Source organism: Choloepus didactylus, chromosome 10, assembly GCF_015220235.1.
Source record: "Choloepus didactylus isolate mChoDid1 chromosome 10, mChoDid1.pri, whole genome shotgun sequence".
NCBI lineage: Eukaryota > Metazoa > Chordata > Mammalia > Pilosa > Megalonychidae > Choloepus > Choloepus didactylus.
The window spans coordinates 80945997-80953764 of record NC_051316.1 but is presented as its reverse complement, the minus strand read 5'-3'; the positions used below and the strand labels follow the sequence as shown (position 1 = coordinate 80953764).

Here is a 7768-nt window from a genome sequence, read left to right as displayed (position 1 = left end):
CGATAGACCAGGCACTGTGCCTAAGTTTTCTCAACTGTAATGTGACAATGATGATAATACTTTAAGCATAAGCTTGTTTCAAGGATTGGGAACTTATAACAGTGCCTGGAAATAAATGTGCCTATACCCTCAGATCATGACAATTAGAGCAGACAGCTGCAGCCCTGCCACACAATGCCATCTTTGAGCACCTGTGTTTTAACATCTTCTTCTGCAACGCATCTTAATAATTTTTCTGCCCCATTAACAGAGCACTTGTTATGAAGGCACCAATTCCCAGCAGGGAGGTGGGGAAAGAGAACCCATACTCCTAGGGAGGTACCATAGGGGTCTGCCAAAGTCAGGGGTAAGTCCCTTGCCTTGATTTGGTCTAATTGTGATTCTTTTAAGATAAGCAATGGGATAGAAATTTCAGGATGCCAAGAGATCTAGAAATCATTCAAAAAATTATTCTGTTGCTTTTGTAATCTCTATTCAAAATAGAATTACGTAACACTCAGGTATTATCACATTGGTTTTAGCCCACTACATGTAAAATGAATTCTTCCAAAAGTCTAACAGATTTTCTTCCCCACATTTGTTGGGGGAATACTCCAGATGAACTTGTCTACCATAAAGATAATTCTAAATAAACTATTTTCTAGTTTCTTTAATTATTCCTGAGGACATAAGTTGAATTCAATAAGCAGTTCTTTTCTTTCTCGCTCTCTCTCTCAACTTTGCAACATTATATTCCATTTGCTACAACAATGGAAAATGTGTCTTTCTAAGAGCAAGCGTTTACAAATCTTGATATGATTTTCTTGAGAACAAAAGCTATCACAATTTATCGTTTTCTTTACAAAAGGAAAAAAATGGCTTAAATACACGGTGAGTCTTGAGAGGTGTTTCAATCCTATAAATTGGAATTTAACTAAGAGTTTAGTGTTCGGCATATCTGTGAGTATGCATAAATGGGGGTAATTTAAAGGAGTTTTGTCCTTCCCCTTCCATGTAATATTGATATACTAGGGATAAGCAGAAATAGTCCCATCTGATAAATTCTCAAGCTGAAACAGTAGCTCCAGCTCCAGCTGCCTCTCACCAGGGTGCCCTGGTCTCAGCAGTAGGGTCTCAGTGAGATCCAGGTAAACCCAGAACTGCCTTCGAAGTATGGGATGCTGGGAAGACTGACCAAGGAAGATGACTGTACATATTATCTAGGGAGTCCATCACCCAACTGTGGACCATGTTGTTACTCAGGCTAGACCTCCCAATTTTTTTTCCCTAAAGGGGACTTCTGATCAGCCCCAAACAATCCTGGAGGCTGAGCTTTATTTCATTCTGCTCATTGCCACCACTCTGCTCTCTGATTGCTGAATTTTTATTCCTCTTATTTTAATATCTTGGCTTATCCTTCTTTCCTTGTCCTGTTAGTCTTGCCTCCTTTTGGCATTCCTGCTCCCTTTGACATTTTCTCCTCTTTTGCAGAGATTAGAAGCCTGGGAACTACTCTTCTTAGACTTCCTTGCTGGCAGGGTTCTGGATTTATGTTCCAATCAATGAGAGGTCCTCACATGATGTTTGGAAGCCTGAAGAGAAGGAAAAACCATTGCTGCTCCAGCAGTGGTGAGTAGGCACATAGACTTCAGCAGACTGCAGCTATGAGGTTTTGACAATAATTTGGAGGTGTCTGTTCTGTGATTCAACAGCGATGGTTCTCTGCAATTCTTGCATGTGCATTCGTTAATTCCTGAATGCTAGCAGAGGCTATACTGATCTTTACTGTCCCCCTCCCGTCAGCCCTTCCAATTTGTTTTCTGCTCTTCTAATACTGATATTAAATTATTTTCTGTTAAAATACTTTGAGTTGTTTCTGTTTTCCAGACTAAACCATGATTGATAAAGTAGCCATATTTTGGACAGCCTTTAACAGAAGTGAAATAAAATTCAACTTTAAATTTACTAATGTGATCCTAAAATTTAATCAGTTGCTCTAAATTTTAGGTTTTCTCTTTTCCTCAAAGTATTTCTCAGCCCCCATTCAATGTGTCTTGCTCTACGCTTTGCTTTAAAGACATTCCCAAATGCAAAGAGATACAAAGGAAACCTAGAAGGGGGTTGTTCTTGGGAATAGTGTTGTATCTTTCAATTGCCATTACTGGTTTTACACAACTTGTCTGTTTGCAATCTTTTTTTTTTTTTTGTTAGTTCATGTTTTTTATTAATCCACACGTAATTACTTGTCTTCTGGTTTGTTGAAGCAGAAACACTTGCCACAGTAATGCCTGTCAAAGTGGCTGGCCATAAAAACTCCAGCACCACATTTATCGGAAGGGCACTCCTGACGAAGGCTACTAATTTTGCCATTCTCATCACCTTATAGTATTTCAGGACAGCCAGCTTAACCTTCTTTCTCTTATGCTTATTCTTCTTGGGAATAGTGTAAGACTTCTTCTTCCTTATCTTAGCACCACCACGAAGTCTCAACACAAGATGAAGAGTGGACTCCTTTTGAATGTTGTAGTCAGACAAAGTACGTCCGTCTTCCAGTTGCTTGCCAGCAAAGATCAGTCTCTGCTGATCAGGAGGAATTCCTTCCTTATCCTGTATCTTGGCTTTCACATTTTCTATTGTATCCGAGGGTTCAACTTCAAGAGTGATGGTCTTTCCCGTCAGGGTTTTTACGAAAATCCGTATCTTGGTGGTGGCTCCATCATGGATGGCGGATCATAAAAAGCTGTTTGCAAGCTTTTAATAAAATGCTACTTATGCAGAAAAGTTAATTATGCTAAAATATATTGGGTGTTCAGAGCCAGAGTTTGGGAGTAGCCAAAGAATTATTTCTCCAGAGAATGCTCTAATCTTTACCCATTATTTGTGCCATGTCTCAGGGTTTAGGGGAATCACAAGAAAATTGCTTGTCATGGTTAGTAAGCAAAACAAAGTCTTTCTTGAAAGGTGACTATGCAAAAGAAGATCTGTCTCTTCCATCCCAACCATCCAAATTCATGTCCACCTGGAGTCTGTGTATAAGACTTTATTTGGAAATAGGGTCTTTGCAGATGTAATTAAGTTCAGATGAGGTAATATTCTATTGGGGTGGGCCCTAAATCCAGCATAATTGGTGTCCTTATAAAAGGGAAATTTGAACACAGACAGACAAAGGAAAGACGGTCACGTGAAGATGGAGGCAGAGATTGGAGTTGCACTGCCGCTAGCCAAGGCACACTTGGGGCCACCAGAGGCTGAGAAGAGGGAAGGAAGCACCTCAGAGCCCTCAGAGGGAGATGGCTGTGCTGATACCTTGACTTCAGTCTTCTGGATTCCCAAACTGTGAGAGAATAAACTACTTTTGTTTTAAGCTACTCACTTTGTAGTCCTTTTTATGGCAACTTTTAAGATTTAAAAATAAAAAATAAATAAAATAAAAAAGAAAGCATGCCAACAATTAAAAACAAACAAATGAACAAAAAACTAATGCACACACTACTTTTAAATAAACCCACCACTGACATTGCCCAAGAGAGATGCTGCAGCTCATCTTTATTTTGCCTTTACTCTTCCCCTGAGATCCTAGGCCTTGGGCAAAGGTCTCAGATTCATGTGCTCCTGATTTTAAAAATGTGTTTCCCTTAAAGTTCAGAGCCTATTTATTTCTATAAGGAACTTGCAGAGTAGTTGGCTTTTTTTTCCCCCTTAATGTTAAATTTCCTTGTATTTATCTAAGTTTATCTTTTTTTTTTTTTTTTTTTTTTTTTTTTTTTTTGCTGGTCAATTATTTCTATATTCAGGTACATTGGTGAGTTTTCAGATACGGTTTTCACAAATGTTCCTCTGGGTTTATGAACCAATGAAATTAGGTTATAAGCAATTTCTTGAAACTAGATTTAAACCAAATGATTTTTGGTAATCATTGCTGTTGCTGTTTTTTATTTTTCAAACTATTGTTAGTTAAAGGCAAACAAATTATTACATATTATTTAGGGAGACCATCACCCATTGCAGACCATGATGCTACTCTGGCTAATCTCCTTTGCAATCCTTCCAAGACCCCTGAATCACATCGTGGTCTCAAAAACATTAATAAACTCATGAGATAGCAGGGGTAAAGACTTTCTTTTAAAAAGGGAATAATGGAGACACTAAGAGACTTAAAGGAGTTATGGGAACAACTTTGGCCCTATCTCAAATCACATATAAATGTGGCATATTTATCCTTCAGATCTCAGTTCAAATGCCGTTTTTAAATGAAGGCTTCCATTTATCCACAAACCTGTTTAACAACCTCTAGTCTACATTGCCATAATTATCCTTTTGAAACACTCAACTTTGAACAGGAAATCACACGTGTAATGACTTCTTCCCTTGCAGATTCCAAGCCCCTAAAGGCCAAGTACTGAAGCTTTCTTGTTATCTCCCTGTGTCTTCAGAATTTAGCACACTCCCTGGTGCTCAGTAAACATTTGTGGAGAAAGTATGGAAGGAAACAAAGGAAGCAAGGAAAGATGAGATGGAGGGAAGAAATAAAAGAGAAAGAAACAGGAAGGTTGGGTCCATAAGTTCTTTATTGAAACCTTTGATAATCGGAGGAATTAAAAAACTCAGGTCTCTACTCTTAAAGTATTACTTCTCCATTGTTGGTAACAACAGACTGAATGGCAAAGGAATAATTCTGATAGTGGAACCTGCCTGTTTTGATGAAAAATAAGGGGAATAGAGTAATCAGCAATTAAGTAAACCTGTTAGCCTTCATGTAAAACCTATTACTATTCTCTTACATTAAACAAGTATAGAAGGAATAGAGTAAGGACAAGGGCTGATCTCAAAAAAAGAGCAGACTGACAGCTTAAGAAAACATGGGCATCGTTCCCAACTGAATAGCAAGAGAGAAACACAATCAGCATGTGTATTGAAGTATGTCCTGAATTATACCGAATCATTTCTCCCTCAATCATTGTCAACTGCTCAGAAATGGCCTTGCTGGCCTTTCTTTCTTAAGATGTAAGCTCTGGGAAACCAGACTGCTTATTTTTATCCTTAAATGAAGTTATGGATTGAGTTGTGTCCCCCAAAAAGACATTCTTGTGTCCTAAGCCCCATTCCTGTGAATGTGAATTTAATTGTGAATAGGATCTTCAAAGATGTTCTTAGTTAAAATAAGACAGAACTGCATTAGGTTGGGTCCTTAATCAAATATGACTGATGTCCTTAAAAGGAGAGGAAATTTGGACACAGTAACAGAGGCAGAGAGAGATGACCTTGAGATGGAAACAGAGAATGACTTATGTTGCCACAACTGAGGAGCACCGTCATGCCAGCCCCCACCAGAAGCCAAGAAGGGGCACAGATTCTCCCCTTTAGAAGCAAGCAGGGCCCTGCAATACCTTGATTTCAGACTTGTAGCCCTCCAAACTGTGAGCCAATAAACTTCTGTTGTTTAAGACAACTAGTCGGTGGCTTTTTATTACAGCAGTTCTGGAAATCAAAGACAGGTGACTTTTACTTCCCTCAGCTAAACAACGTCTGCGATTCTTTTCATTAAAGGCTGCTTCAGTCAACAGAGCTATAGAATGTCTGCTCCTGTTTCTTTTACATGTGAGATGGAAGGATGTTTTGGTTTGAAAATTTGACGATTATCCTCAAGATCTCCTGAATGAATTAATCTTCACCAGAGTGTGTATGTCAAATAGGCAAGTGTCCTCCCTTTGATTTACTGACCCAGGGTCTGTAGCCATCACTACACCATCCTTTAAATGTAAACCACTGGTCAGAGGAGTCCTGGCGAGAGACTGTCACAGACCTCTGTGAAATCACTGCTGCCTCTGGAAAAGCAAAGAAGCTTCATGCCAGATGCCCCTTTGCCTATATGAAAAGGCAGTGTCATTAAATTCACTCTTTATCACATGATAAATGATAGATGTCAGGGAGATTAATTGACTGACTTTTTCAAAGAAAGAAGAAACAGCTTTATCGTTTTTTGCTTGTTAAGTCAAAGTGTCATAGAAACTGGACTTTTCCTTTTGCTTTGTACAAGCAATAGCAATTAGTAAAAGAACGTGGTTATAAATTCTGCAAGCACAAACAGTGATGAGTTAGACCACTAGAGAGTTTCTTGAGGTGGGATTCATAAAGGTATTCCATCTTGGGAGGAAAATGGAGAACCTTAAACACTGATGCAAAGGAATCCATTAAATAGATCTCCATAAACGTTTGTGGCTGAATCCCTCACTGTCAAGTACTTGGAAATGCAGTTTATTTCCACAACCCGTAACTTTACCACTCACTAACTTACCCTATCGCTGTTTGTTATTTGTTTCCATCCTCACTGAAAATGCCTTCAAAACTTAACCAATAATCTCCTAAAAACTAAACTTATTTTATTTAATAACTAAATGTAATGACTGAATTGAGCCTTCATCTTATTTGGTCTTATTGTAGTGTTTAATTTTGACCACCATGATTTCTTAAAACTTCTCTCTCCATTGACTTCTAATGCATGAGATTTTCTGAGTTCCTCTTCCTGGCTCCTTTTCTTTCTCATGCATCCTATAATTGCACTTTCTATATGCTTCTGTCCTGGATCTTCTCCTTATAGTCTCTCAGGGAGAGAGAACTTAAATTTTCCTCCATATAGCTGGTTATTTCTTAGGAATGATTCACAGATGGCAGATTACTAGGTCAAAGATCAGATCTACTTTAAAGCCTCTTGATTCATGTTGCAAAAATTGCTTTCCAGAAAGGTTTTACCAATTTACATTCCTATTTCAATACATGAGGATGCTCACTTTATTGCACCCTCACCAAATATTGAGTGCTAATTTTAACATGGTTGCTCATTTGATATGTGAAATTAATACCACAATGATTTTGTTTAAGTAGTTAAGCATCTCAAAATACTACATTCCCTAAGCTGCCTGTCTACCTTTTGCCATTTTCATGTTCGTTATCTCTGAGTGAATGTGAAGAGAGAGAAATGATGAGCTCAGGGACAGTTTGTCAGGGATAATTGTCCAAAGAAAGGATGATTTCCAGATTTGGATTACTTCACAAGATAGCCTCATGCTGCTCAGGACAGGGACTGTTTTAATGACCCACGTAGGTCTCTGGATCCTGAAGTTAGATACAGACAGTAAGAGTTTCAGTGTTTTCCCCACCTCCCGTGGAGACTTCTGACTTGCTCTAGTTGGGAAAGAGTTCTATAAAGTACAGAGTTTAGAACAATGCTAGTCTTTCTGTCTTCATTAATAAAGCAGTGGGTAGTGATTCTGCCCGGATCGTGGCAGGTGCTCCATCCCTTTAACATGCAGGGCTACTGTCACTACTGGGCATCTTATGAATTTTCATGAAAGCTGAAGGTAGGCATACAAGCAAATGCAGGCTCTGGTCATGGAAACCCAGAAAGAATTCTATAAGTCCCTCAGCTCACTTCAGAACACCCACCTGCACAAATATTTTATGAAACATATCTTCTTACAGTAGGATTTGCAAAGATAAATAAAACACATTCTCTGCTTTCAAGTAACCCACTGAACCAGTTGAAGAGGTAAAACAGGCATCAAAATTCCTAAAGCAAGTACACGACTGTAGGCCAAGTGCCATTAGGGAAGATACAAATGGCAAAATATAAGAATCATCAGGAAGGAAAATTTATAATCTGTTGGAACTGGACAAAATTCCACAAATGGTATGGCATTTGATATAAACCTAAAAAAAGGTGGGCAAGGTTTTCAAAAGTAGAAGTGAGGGTCTGATTTCGGGGGAGAGGGGAATTTCAAATTGAGGAAAT

The 7768-nt window shown here is 38.6% G+C and overlaps 1 pseudogene; it reads right to left on the bottom strand.

Moving 5' to 3' along the window:
• Window positions 1–2218: 2218 nt before the first annotated feature.
• On the bottom strand, window positions 2219–6920 carry LOC119545246 (annotated as a pseudogene).
• Between the last annotated feature and the right edge of the window lie 848 nt (window positions 6921–7768).